At 32.0% G+C, this 15,035-nt stretch overlaps 1 protein-coding gene across 2 annotated transcripts in view; it reads right to left on the bottom strand.

The window, feature by feature from the left end:
• The window catches only part of LOC125063978 (bifunctional heparan sulfate N-deacetylase/N-sulfotransferase), a 114,616-nt gene that overhangs the window by 59,718 nt on the left and 39,863 nt on the right, over window positions 1–15,035 (bottom strand). The window contains exon 1 of one of the 2 annotated variants that reach the window (XM_047670735.1): window positions 7,740–7,962. The exons of the other annotated variant lie outside the window; for it this stretch is intronic. The gene's annotated coding sequence lies outside the window, so the exon portion shown is untranslated. Of the gene's footprint in view, window positions 1–7,739; window positions 7,963–15,035 lie in introns of those variants that run through there. 2 annotated transcript variants of the gene reach the window in all.

Raw genomic sequence — 15,035 nt, 5'->3', positions numbered from 1 at the left:
CCTTCGCATCACTTGAGCGAAGGCTTACATTGAAACACGTCTTTGCACTGAAACAAAGTTGTTCAGCCGTGAAATTGAACGTGTGGGCCTCAGAATTCTGCATAATATCTATTAAAATGTTAAATTATTCATGATTGATTCGATTGCAGCGTAATTTGTTTTATATCTCTCGGATTTCGTATCTCTACGACACATTAACATAATTGATTACAATTTATGTCAGGCCTTACATGTGCAATTTTAATCAACAAATACTAGGGAATCGGCAAATGAATACTATACTTTCCATTCTCAAGATTTATATAATTATTATATAATGTAGTACTTGCATTGTTTAAAATAAGTGATATTGTGTCAAATTTGGACTTAACACACAGATATAGAAATAGAGAAATATACCTCGTCTAATTAAAAAATGTTTAATAACAATGTGTATGTTAATGTCATATCAGAATAAGTGAAACATGAAATTCAAAACTTTTACTTTCTATGAATTGACATCCCGTATTTGATTCGGTTAATAAAAGAGTAGTTTTAAGAGCTCGTTTCGAGTCGGTGGTTGAAGTAAAACGCGTTCGGGATCTATCATCATATGACCTTTTGAATATTAACTAGTAGATGACCCGCTTGTATTCGGAGCGTGCTCACAAAAGGTTAATTCAAATAACTTACTTTACATTCAGATCAAAACTATTTAAATATTGAATCGTCGTTGGTTGGTATATATAAATATTTAAGAATAGACAAATTACTTATAAAATATCTATTATAGGTATATAAAACAGGTAACAAATCATAAATTCATTTTCTTAGATTAACTGCATAGAGTTAGCACGAGAGCAATTAAAGTTCTTAATTAAACTGAAAAAAGACGAGCCTTCTGCTGGTGTCGGTTATAAAGCTGGCGTAGCGATAAGAATTCGAAAAAAGACCGTCGAGGAAGTAGGTGAAAATTCTATAGCACAAAAGATAGGTAAGTTGTGGCTGTCAAAGGCATCGGTTGATATCAAATAGAAAATAACAAATGGCTATAATTACAAGTAGTTGCTACTTGAAATTATAGAAATTAATTAATAATAAATGTTTAACAAATCATTCTTTTTTAAATATGAATTATGTACAAGGAAAATCTTAATCTATATAAGAAATTTTATTATAATCGAAACTGTGGGATCCTAAATACATTATACATAACTAGAACGTAATTATATATCAAAAGACAATACTCTCGCATGCGAGCCGTCCCAACTTATTATAACTTTGCTCGTTCGCCACACCTCGTCTTCGTCGAAAGGTTCGGAAATCCGCATAATACGGCAACCGTTAACACGAAACTCCCATAATGTGGGGATCGCACATCTCGCAAAATATTACACTATTATGAATCAGAATAGGACTTATTTGATAACACAAGTCTATCCGTCGAATGTTATTAAATAACTTCTTCACCTTTTACATTTTGTCGTTGTATTACACGGACATTGGTACAGAGATCACGTTCCACGAGTTGGATGTTTCGAACGTAATTCAGCTCAAGCAGGTATGCTATATATATTTTATTAGTATATCTCATCTCTTCAGATTCCATTTCAAGTGCATTAATGATCAATATGACAGTAGGTACTAAGTTTAAAACTCTTTTAAATTCATATCACGAAAAATAATCACGAAACAATAGATAGAGTTGTCATTTTTCAAGCGAATGCAGACTTTGAAGGACGGAAGAAGAAATTAATAAAACAAAGGTCTTCATTGAGGCCACAATCCGCCAGGGTTTTGGTCGAGAGAGATTAATTGTTTCTTAGTGCCATCTGTCAACTCGCGGGACAGACTAAGGACATACGTATTGTTTACCCATACAAATAACGTTACATTTCCACCTTTGAATACAGAAGTATACGTTAGCATTAATAAATAATTAAAACGTGGAAGACATATTGCGTATTTTTCTTGTATTCGCAGAACGTGCCGAGGATCCAAGCTCAGGTTGGAAACGGAGCAACTTAGTTCATAATTTATTTGCAGAATCATTTATCTCGTTTCTTTAAATATCTAAGCATACGTTTTTGGTGAGATTCAAAATAAAACGTAACTATTCTAAAACTGCATATTAACGGAAAATTAAACCATTAAATTAATATTATCTGAGAATAAATGGCATTGTACGGGTGCAGTTTATTAATAAGGAAAATGATATGATACAAATAAAGATTATAATCCAATACAAGTCTGGAATAATGTATCTTACGAGTGATTTTTTTTTACAATGGCATCATAGTTCTATGCATAAAAAGAAACAAATTTAACATCTATATAATATTAGTATAAGATTGCTTAAACCAGATAAGCAATAATTGTTGAACACTTTTCGTGAATTATTATTTAATTATGTAATCCACATATTTTTAAATCGAATAGGATGAATACAAAGGAAAACTTCAATAGGAATAGGTTACAAATTGCATCAATCAAAGTGAATCGACGCAGGGATTTCAAATTAAACTTCTACAGGTAACAATAGTCCGATTCATAGAACTTGCATCAAACAGGTATCTCCAATTAGTGGAACATTTGCGCCGTTAAACTCGTTGCTAAGGTTTCACGTCAAATCATTAACGATTCCATTTGTCACTATTGACTTTAATCCTAATAACATTTTATTTACATAATTAAACTTTAATACACTTGAAAATTAAACTAAAGAATTAGAATTAAAATCACAATTCAACAAACATAGTAAAAAATAAATAAAAGCGTTTTATATTAAAAAAAACATCGATCATGCACGATTTGAAAATGTCACCGTTTGCATCAAATATTCTTTCTAAGGTCGTCTTTGTAGGGAAATATTTTTTGGAAGCACTGACTTACCGAGAGAATTTCTGTTTCAAAGCAAGAATTTCTTTGTATTTATAAAAGCAAAATGCTCGGTTACCTTAAATTATGTTAGCAGCGTTGAATTTACACGATTACTGTAAATTTATGCAAGACGTTATCCAAGGACAACGGCGTTGCATAACGCCTTTAGTGTCCGACCACCGCTTCGCCGTCTCCTTTATGAAACCCCTCGGTATGATATATGAGCTTATACTGTCAAGTTATTGCTACCTAGAACGACTTCGCTTTTGCATTACATTAAAGTATAAGTTTCAATATCAGTATCAATCAATTATTGAAGCACATTCATATAAACATATTTTGTTTTCTAAACAAATGACTGCATTTGTTTTAAGGTCTACATACGTATAATCTTTGGGTAAATAATAAGGATTTTCAACATAGAAGTCGTTGACATTCTCATTACGAAACCGCGTTTCATCAACATTTCAAATTTAATTACGTATCGAGTTACACATTCTTGTTAATGACGAAGTCTCGAGTGGTCATGATATAATCCAACCAAGCATTAGATTCGACCAACCTTGCAAATCGCCCGCATATTTTGGTCCAAGATTAATTGTTCTTGAATATCATCTATCACGGTGAGCTCTCTCGTGACGGTTCCAGTTGTGCGTGCGACGTTTTATCCAAACCACAATGCGCGAAAGGAACGCTTATCCAAATATATAGAAATTAAAGCTCGTAAATGTCAAAAATATTTTGCTTCGAAAATTTTACTTATTTCTTGTATTACGTATTTTAAAATGATACGTTTTTCAAATTCTTAGGAAGCAAAGAAAGAAGTTATGATTTTTTTCAGTCTATGTACATATAGAATTTACTTTTAAAACCGGCCTTACATTTAATTTAATACTGTAACATGACGATTCAAAAGTGCTTTTATGAGCCTACTTGATTAAATAATGTTTATATTTGATTTTGATTTGATATGTACGTATGTTATCGACTTATCAAATTACAACAAGAGAGATGTCATTATCTCTGTCTTTGAGTCCCGTGTGTTATAGTTTTACGAGGTCATATTAATTTTAAGAATGTTATATCCATCATGTACTTAATATACGTGAGCAATTAAAATAAAATAAAAAATCAAATTAATAGTCTAACTTACACACATTGAAAACTAATATTAGTTATATTATAAACGCGAAAGTAACTCTGTCTGTCTGTCTGTTGGTCTTTCGCGGTCAAACAATAAACCGAATTTGATGAATTTTAGAATGAAGAAAGCTTGAACTTCAAAGGACATATGCTAAATTTATTAACACTAGAACCTGATGACCAACCCCTAAAACGCGAGTGAAACTGCAAATGACATTTAGTTTATATTTAATATGTTTAGTATTTATTTTGAACTTTTTTTAAAGTCATGTTTTATTTTTTTTAACGTGCGAAGGACTGAAAAATAGCTTATACAATTCCTTTCAAGATTTTTGCATCACTAATAACTAAATACGAATTTCTTATTCTAAGAAAAATAAAATAAAATATAAAATTTAATTTATATACAAAAAATAGTACATGTTTAATATAGGCTAAAAAAAACTCATCAATTATCGTCACCAATAATTCATCACTTAAAACATTCAAGATACTAATGTCGTTAAACGGAATTACGACGATTACTAACTCCCCAAAAGATAAATCCTTAGTTAAAAACATCCCCGGCGAGTTTATTGCGCAGCGGACAGGAACAAATGGAGTCAATCTTTTTTTGCTCGAAATGGAAAAACCGAAACTGTTACATTTTCAACGTGTAAAGTTCAATATCAATCAAGTCGACCTTTTTTCAATAAACCTACCACAAAGTTCCCTAAAGCAATTTTTCGAGTAATTTGACTCTTAGATACGAAGCGTTCATTGGCTTTCAATACCGTCAGCATTGTTTCCGTCTATCTACAACAATTTATCGATGAAAAAAATTCGTTAAAATAAATCTTTATTTCAAATTCATTTACTGCTAACTATATTGAATTTGTAGTAAGGGCAAACAACATTTGAATAATCTCAACGATGTCGCGAATAAAACTAGTTTGCAATAATTGTTTTGAAACAGTATTGCAGCTGTCGTACTTGCCATTAGCGGCGGAGATTGTACGCCGGCAAAAGGAGAGTTGATTAAAGAGCTCCAGCTTATAGTGCGCGTTGCTACAATGAATATTCAGTATTTCAGTGCATAAGCATAATGCGGCCACAATCTTAGTGCCGCTGTCGCAACCGCAATGCTGCCCATTTCTCATCTTAAATGCCAAGAGCACGTCGCTTGACTTCCTTACGGATTTTTTGTCGATTTCTGTTGAATAGATCGGATAGTACACAAACATTCAAGCTTAGTGATTTCAATTCTAAACCTTATATTATATAAAACACATCACATAATTCCTGGTTAGCGATGACAACGTTTATATAATGTTAAGTCTATGAAATCTATTTTTAATGTCACCTGATAATTAACACTTCCACTGTCTTTTTGGAGTTTTAATACAGAAATACGACAGAGTTTTAGAAAAATTAATGACTGATAAATGAATGCAACCAACATTAATATCTCAACTTTCGTAAAAACATTTGTTGGTTACGTTATGAAAAGAAGTTCTCCTTCAAATTATAAACCGCAATAGTTTAATCTGTGCGTTAGTCATTCGGAACATTTCGTATTATACCTATATGTATTTATATAAATTTTACATAAGAAATATTACAATCGTAAAAAAATACCAGTAATATTGCATCATATAGATTAATCGTTTACCTAACCTAACCCAGTACACGGGTCTTCTTTAAGAGTAACATCGGTGCACTCTGTTCAGGGAGAAACCATTAGACATCTTAACCTCGTAGAGTGTTGCGCATTCATCATACACTGAGCGAAAAGCAAACGGCATGGAGTAAAAGCGTTCTATTATATGTATGAGCCACCATTTTCGAGTGTTATGTCAAGAAAAAGCGTTAAAAGTATTCCTTGTACTTTAAGAGAGTCTTCTGATAAAAAATTAAACGTAATCGGTATTCGATACGAAATTGTGTTATTTTTAAAAATCATTTTAAATGTTTATATTAATACAAAAATAATAAATATTAAAGACATCTGGTCCATGTCAATTTTATTATATATAGTTCGTGTTGATTAACAGTATAGGTGAAACATATAGCGTATGTCATCGATATTTTATTTCCTAAAATGCCATTTGTTATTTAAGTATCCGTTATTATGATGTTATATTTAAATACCTTCACCACCTATAACCCGGGTGGCTTAGAGCTAACTCCATCAGGCTGCTCCAGAGCCACTTGGCGGATTTTATCCGGAAGTTTCCTCACAATGTTTTTCTTCATTACCGATCACAGGATCCTATAAACACTTTAGCATGTGAAAACTCAGCGATGCTTTTCCGGATTTCAAAATGCAATTTCCTTATAATTTGCAAGTCTATTATTATTTTTTATGTACACACGTTTCTTGAACTCTATATAAAGCGTGGTGTTCCGTATCTTCCGAATTTTTTTTAATTCATCTTATGGATACTCTAAAATTTATCGTATACATGTGCTGAGAGTTTAACGGCATTGACGTAAACTTAACAAATTATGTACACACATATTGAATTATTGTTTATAGTTCTAACACATACAATGATGCGTTATTATAAACGCAATACGGAAACGTTTGAGCTATTTACTATTCCTGTTCATTTCGGTTAAGAATACATTGTAAATAATTTTTTCTACTGTTCTTTTGATCGCTATAAAATGACAATTTATTGTGTACATGATTGACTTAATAATTATTAAAATTAATTATTTTACAACCAAACGCACTTTATCTCGTGGATAGCTCACCTTTAACCTTTGGCTTTTGATCTAAATTGTTATCAAAAAAGCATCTAGGCCGTTGATTGGAATAACGAAACATTTTTAACTATATTAACTTTTGACATTAAAATTTTAAAACACGTAACAATGCTGATTTCGTAACACATTTTCAACTTTATTCTATCTTTCTTCACAGACAGTTACCTTTTTATATGTTTATAGATAGACTTAGAAGAAGCTATTCTATGGCTCGAGAATTTATTTTGTTTCGCCCCTACGAAGATTTATGTTCTTCGTAGGCAGAAAACTGCTCGGGTCTTTTTGCCGCGTAGAAGTAGTAATGTTGAAAGTAGGCGTAGAAATATTGGATACTCGCTTTAAAATTCCCTTTGGGAATAAAAATGGATGAGATGAGATATCCTAAAACTGTTTTTTTGTGAGAACAATAAAGACTCGAAAAACTTTTTTGCTGTGATAGATAGATAGATAAGTCACAGCGAAATACAATTAAAAAATAATTACTGTGATCATTAACTAAGGCAATATATCTTTTAATTTTAATAATATCTATGTAACTCCTTTTGGAAACTGATATGAAATATTTACTTAACTCCACATTATTTTTCGTGATATAATTAATACTAAATTATTATCATAGTAGATGTTAAATATTATTCGTTGCGACGTTTGGAATCAACATTTAATGTCCCAAAAAAATGTTAATATTATATACCATGTGCATCAGATACAAAGTTTTTGTATTTATGTTCGGATAGTCCACACTTATAATACTCGCAAATGTTACTCATAGAAAAGGAACTTCACTAGTTCTTTGGTACTTTGAATCAGTATACATATATATTATCTTTAATTATAACGTTTATATTTGTTCGTTATAGCAATACATGGGTTTTTTACACCAATATAAAATTTATATTGTTTATGTACTAATCCGGAAGCGATTTAAGTATTTAATGTTGCAAAGATTGAATGGTAATAATAAATGCGAAAACAAATCATCTTACCCTATATATGTGGAGCGTACCGTAACAGTCAGCATTTATTCACGAAGTTGGAGCAATTTATTCACAAAAATTATATTACGCTATATTCATTAAATTATCTCTTATGGTATTATTTAAAAAAATTAAATATTAAAGAGGAAGCAACACTTATTGTCACACATTTCGTACGCATGTGCCGGATGAGTTCGCGGAGCGCGACACGTCAAACCTTCCGGGCGTCTCGGGGCATACTGAAAACAGCGACGCCTCGCATCGGATCGGCGGCAAGACGATACAGAAGCTAAGTTCGTAGGCATAAGCTTTCAGGCGCTACGGAACTCTACGTATGGCGAAAAATTATTTCCCACGGAAAAATTAGGCGCGTTCCGACCGCGACAGTCCATTCATTCAAGAACAACGCTCGGCGTTTCGATACAGCGCACGATCTCGATTAATGCTAAGCACGCCAATAAATATTGATGCTGACTCCTTTGTCTTGCTGGGGATTCGTTCCATTTTATTAATGTTAAGGAACACTCACATTTTCTTGATAAATCGTATGTATCGTCCCATTTTTTAAACCATCCAATAAGCTCAGGATAAACGACGTTAAGGGTCTTTTTGAGAGATATTGGGAAGCTTCATATATTTCTTCTTATTAAAATAGTATTGACGAATTATTTCGTATTTAATAAGAAATGTTGCGAATAAAATAATACTCGAGTTACAAAAAAAAAAATGTTTTTGTTTTTCTTTATAACATTAATATTGTATATATAATACTTAGAAAATAATGTAAATTTTAAACTAAAAATTAATTTATTGTATACATTATTATTTATGTATGTAGTAATTAATAATGAAAAAAAAATGTTTTAGATATGAGGTTAGATTTGCTATTTAAAGGCACATAGATTTATGAAACATTTCGCATCAATATTCGAATCGTCGCTAGACATGAAGTAATATAAATTCAATGCATTAGGTACATTTCAATTTAAATAATAAATAAAGTGCAACGTCAGACACTCGCTAATCGACAAAAATATATTTAAAACATAGGCAATTGAACTATTAATTTATAACAATAAAATAGCGAGTGTAAGCACTTGGTGAAAATTCTCATTTTTTGTCTATCGTATGAACAGTGAATCGCGTATGAGAATGAGGGTGAAATCACGCAATCGCTCAACCAGGTACAAGCATCGAGCACGCAACATTCATTACTATCCATTTCTATCGCATTGAAGCAAACAAACTGAAAGTAAATTGTTGTGATTTATTTGCTGATAAAACATTTGATATTTTAAAACAAAGAGTTCTTATTTTTAATACTGTTACCAACAGTTAAGCTTCAAGGTTAACTTTATATAGAGGAGCGTGGGATAAATACGGACGTGGAGTAATTGCAAATTCAACATTTTAGGGCATTACGGTCCCCTGTGCATTTACGGTTTTGCGGAAACGCATCCGGCAAAGTAAATATATATATCCCAAGTAGTAATAGTATTTATTTCCCAAAAACATTCAGTAACAGTGTATATAGAGGTTAAGGTCACGATAAGTAATTAAAAAAATGTTTCTCATATTTCAAACGAAAATATATGCCGTGCCTCGGATTAGCAAGGGAAAAGTGATACAATTCAAGTTACCGTTAGTTTTCAAATATATATTCGTAATATGTTTAAAATAAAAACATAACCCACTATGCAACCATATTGCAATACCACGTAACGCGAAGAACTTCGTATATTACACCGACAACAGTGACGACGCGGCGAGGAAACTGATGAAGAGGGCATAAACAAGGACTACCAATGAGATTCTGGACAAGCTGGGAATCCAGAATAATAAAAACATCGAACTCCGGTGCTTAGTTCAAAAGAACCCAACGAACAAAGAGACTTCAGGCGATGAAGGCGTCACTGTTTCATACAATTTATAGATAACAATTAATAATTGTTTTAGACTAATTATTATTATTATTATTTAAGATAGATTCTATATTGGTTGAAATTCGACCGTAATTATTTACTTATAAAAATATTAGATATGTAGTTTCATTTTTTCACATTTACATGTCAAATTGTCATCACAATTTAAAAAAAAAAACACAAATCGCTAAAATAATTAGTGATTTCGTAATTTAGTTTGTCATAACGTGAGTGGTCAATCGCAGTATGTACATTTTAGCTGTCTGCATTCCTTCTCCCTAAAAAAATTAACTATACCAAATGTCACGTATATAGATTATTAGTTATGGCCCAAGGGTCGGTTCAGCAGTTTGGACATAGTTACTTATATAGCAGAAATTTACTTCTATCTAAAAAAATATTATGTTTTATGAAAAAAGTATACTCGTCTATTTACATATCTTAGAAACACTTTCGTTGGTTTTATAAAATTATGTACGTTGCTTTTTTATTGTTTTAAAAATGATGATTGATCCAACTGAGCACACGGGTACTGAACATGCAACATAAATAAATTACGATCGTAGATAATTCTAGATTCACGGATTTCAGTAAAAATACATTGAAGCCGTGGACGTTTCGCTTTATTCTCTGAGTTTGCGATTTGTTTTGTATAACTATATTAAATATAAAAATAATGCTGAAATCGCTTTAAAAGCTTATACAAGCACGAGCTTTCAACAACTTCCATCAAGTCTTAAGAACATATTGTCATACATCAGTACGCTTCATCTTCGACACTTCGTGTCTAGTTTCTTAAATAACAACAGCCTTTTAGTCGCTTTTCGCAGAGGTGAAGCTACTTCATTTATGAAAAGCTTTCAGGTTCGGCAGAGCTAGAGGGGCTCTATTCAAATCACTCCCGACAAGGCTTAACATAAATCAAGTATTGAATAAGCTATTTTTCACACCACATGCATTGTTTCGTTAAGAACGGCATACAGACACAACAATGTTACCTTATTTGGTTATTTTTGATTCAATATAAAAAATAAATAGAGTTTAATTATATGATTATTATATGACCTAGTGACGACCCACTGAGTTTTCATTTCATGTTTTGTCACTTAGGTACGACGTATTGATAGCCAATGATAAAATACTAATCTAAAAATGTTTATTATTACATAATTGGATGACGGTCGAAATATATCTGCATCGCTAAGAAACAAAATTTTCATAACGAAAGTTATGCAAGTACATTTAAGAACTATTCATTTGTAAATCTAGGTCAATAAATAATTAATATAGGCTTCGGCAAACTTACTCCGATAGCAGTATTATCTAGCTAAGAATTCCTTCATCGCCCACGTTGAAGATTAAGTCCCTTGAAACAAAAACAACATTGAGCATGCTCCCGGTAGCCGGATTGCGAACATTTCTGTGTAAATAGATAAGGCAAGTGTCCGGCGGTCGTAAGCCGACCGAGAACGTAAGCGTAACGGTAAGCGGCTCATACGATTTGCTGCAACTAAAATATATTCATAGACCTCATTAGCTTATTACTCAAATTTAAAACATTATAATATCAAACAAAAACAATTACTATATATAATTTAATCAGATTATACATCAAAATTATATCAATGGTCCAAACCTGGTAACATGGTGGTAAACCCAAACAAAATAAACATAATAACCAAACACGCATACATACAAACAAACGGCAAAAAAAAACAACCTACTGTATTTGTAGTCGGTTAACAAAACAAATGTCTATGTCGTCTCAAAACCAAACTTATATATTAATAAAATTATTAAGAATACGATATAGGTCATGTGTTCTATAAAAAATGCTAAATAAAATTTAACGCTCACAAATCGTTATTCATTTCAGGGCTATCTCAAGGGTGATATTAAATAGAACCGCAGGTTACGCCACCAGCTGAAGACTCGTGCGAATATAAATCACAAACTTTCGAGATGAAAAACTTTGTTTAACTAAAACATTCGAAAGCAGTCAGGTAACGATCACCAATTAGATATTTGCATTTTTTTTTATTAAAAACAGACACTAAAGAGTATTCTACTAAAGTTTAAAACTTTATTGACGTTTTTTTGTAATCATTTAACATAGGAAAGTCTAGGTAAGTGGTTACTTACGCCAAAAGACATTGGGACTAATCGTAAGTCTAATATTTATAAATCATTTATTATGCCATTGTCAATGTATCGCCAGTTATGGGATCCATGACGTTATTTTATCTTGGATATATATGTCACTCTTTGAAATTCATCCTACACATCGGAACACTCCGTGTGTATATAACTAATATTGATGATATTTGACGACGGACTATCTGATAAGTGCAGGTGCCCACCCGAAACGGGGTGGTACAAATTGTATATAATTATTAATTATTATTATCGGTTTTGGTCGGAATTCACCAAGAGTTCGAAGTGAATTTAAGCAATTCCTATTAGTATACAGTTGTCAGAATATTTCAAATGATATAAATTTCATTGCCATTATTTTCAAAGTGTAAAAAATCGGCAAAATTTTCGAAAAGGTACGGGCAATGTATGAATAAAAGGCATATTACATTCAAATTCTTCATTTGCCTTAAATATTCCATAAGACATTAATTCCCAGATTTCGATTCTTATTAGCGACACTAACGAATGATGTAAAAATAATACAAGATGTGTTTTGAGAAATGTTTATATGACGTCACATATTTGTATTTAATTTAATTTTATACTAGTAGAGTACAACGATACAAACTTTTTTCATAAAAATAAAACAAGGCATTCGGTTGCGAAGAAGCAAAAACAGGGGAACAGTTACTTATTAACTTTTATAACTGTTGTAATATTCCCCTGCAGCTTGTTTGCATTAAAATTTCTGAACGTAGCTTTTAGCTTGAGTCAATTTTGAAATTATTGTTGTTCAGGATCATCTGTAAGCAGTACATTATGGTGCAGTTCTCAACTTACGATTGATGTTTTCCGAGAATTCGCTCTTCTAATTTCCGCTCGGACGGATATTCGAATTGGTCGTAGATTTATTTGTTTCAATTTATATTTCGTCGAAAGACGTAAATTATTCTGATCTAGTGGACGGGTCGCTCAGTATGCTTACGGAAACAATTGCGTTATTTCGATTCTAGTCGATTCACACCATATAAAAGATTTTATTTTATAACTGTTCTCTGAATAGGTAAAGATACGAATATGAATTAACAACCATTACATACATGTTTGTATTTTTTTAAGGGAGTCTCCCCGCTACGCCGTTTCATACCATGACCGTTGACCGTTATGAACGCGACAGTTACGCAAACAAGCATGACACGGACTCCTATTGCCACAAAACGTTCGACAGTATTCTTAAAAGTTTTAGTGCCCGTCGCATCCACGTGACATATCCCAACTGAGATATCGGGAACCATACTGTACCTGTACTGTACTGTAATATCAATTAAAATTATTATAATAAAAAATATTTTGTTTTATAGCCGTATTAGTATACCTGGATATTTTAAAATAAACATGTGTGGGTAAAATCTTTTAACTGAATTTTAAGTCGATTCAACTCAACCGAATTTAAATTGTTTCAAAAAGCTTTTTTTTAATATCAATGTTTTTTTGTTTCCATTTCTATATAAAGTTTTAATGCACACAAATTAGTTCTACGCTTCACAAAATAAAATTTATAAAAAAAAATATAACAGTGACCTAAAACTGAATTCAACCATAAACAGTTTAAAAAGCTTTGTTTTCAATCTGCGGTCCATAGAGCGTGCAATAATGTGAACGGCATGTGTATCAACTGCAAAACTTTATATTCATACCAAAAGGATTAATTGAAACTATGAAATTCACTTATTATTAAAATTATGAATTAAAATATATCCCAGGTCATTATACCGTCTTGTTTTCGGAAACTTTTTTTTAAAGAATATTAATGCATGTTTTTTAGGGCATTATTTACGCCTCCGATTAATCGTAACACTTATGGTGGACGTGGGTACTAAGTAAAGTGGTCATAAGGTAAGAATCTAACGAATGACCTACACATCGCTAGGCGGTCTATATGCACATTGTTGAGCTTCTGAGGGTTTGTAAATTTAAAATGATTTAATTGATTATCAGATCGAACATAGATCTTGAATCACGATTAAGGATTGACGGAAGATACTATAGTATCCGTTAATATGAATATTATAATGCCCAGCTGTTAGCAAGCGAGGTTATAAATTAAATCAAATGTATTTTATTCGAGTAAACTTCACAAAGAGATTTTGAATCGTCAATGTATAGAAAAGCTTAACACATTATTTAAATATGAAACATTTTTTATGTAAAACGGAATAGGTGACAAATGATTAGACATTCACGATTACTCACGAATAACATAACGGCTTTTTATAAATTCTTAAACTAGGTGTTACCCGCCCGCTTCGTTGGGCATTAAATAAAGTCATTATCATTATCATCATCATCATAATCGGCCTGTATTAGTCCACTGCTGGACATAGGCCTCCCTCAAGGCGCGCCACTAAGCCCGATCTTCGGTCCTTCTCATCCACTTCCTACCAGCCACCTTCACTGCCACAGGGCGTCCTATACTACGCTTCCCGATTATTCATTCTAGAACCTTCTTCCCCAAACGGCTATCGGTTCTTCGACGGATAACCTTTAGTCATCTACGGACATACGACTCATTTCGATACAGAAGATATATATACATAAAATAGATTGATTTTTTCTTTTAAAAAACCACGAGCTCTACTCTTGACCGGTTTAACGTTGACTTAGTTAACTAAGCCAGCGATTATAGTGCTTGAGAATAAGATCATTAATCAAAATAATAATTCTAGGCGTTGATCAAAGTATACCACAATATAAGTACACCGAACTTTTTTATTACAATTAAAGTTGTAGCATATTTTAGGGAAATACTCGGAAAAACTAGATAAATATGACTGTGAAATGATGATGTGATGTATATTTCATGTATTACAATCGAAACCTGCACACCCTGTGCAGTCGGTTGAGCATTGAAATTTAATCTTCGATCTTTAATTCGCAAATGGTAATTATAAGTCCACTCATTGCTCGATCAATTTGACATCAACCAAATTAAGGTCAAAATTCTACATAATTTTATCCGGATACCTGTTTACTCGAATTGAATTGTTGTTTGGTTGTTTACTAGTAATTCACCAAAGCAAATAATTAAGTGCAACTTTTATTTGATATGAGTTTATGTTTCGTGTTAATTGTAATATGAACTGTAGGGATTGACCACCTTCCTAACAAACCTACAAAAAAAAGCCATATCTTCAAAGTGTTATACATTTATTTTATTAAAAGAAATGTTACATAAAACCTCTAACGA

Source organism: Vanessa atalanta, chromosome 5 (genome assembly GCF_905147765.1).
Source record: "Vanessa atalanta chromosome 5, ilVanAtal1.2, whole genome shotgun sequence".
NCBI classification, from domain to species: Eukaryota; Metazoa; Arthropoda; class Insecta; order Lepidoptera; family Nymphalidae; genus Vanessa; species Vanessa atalanta.
This window is presented reverse-complemented; position numbering and strand designations above follow the sequence as displayed.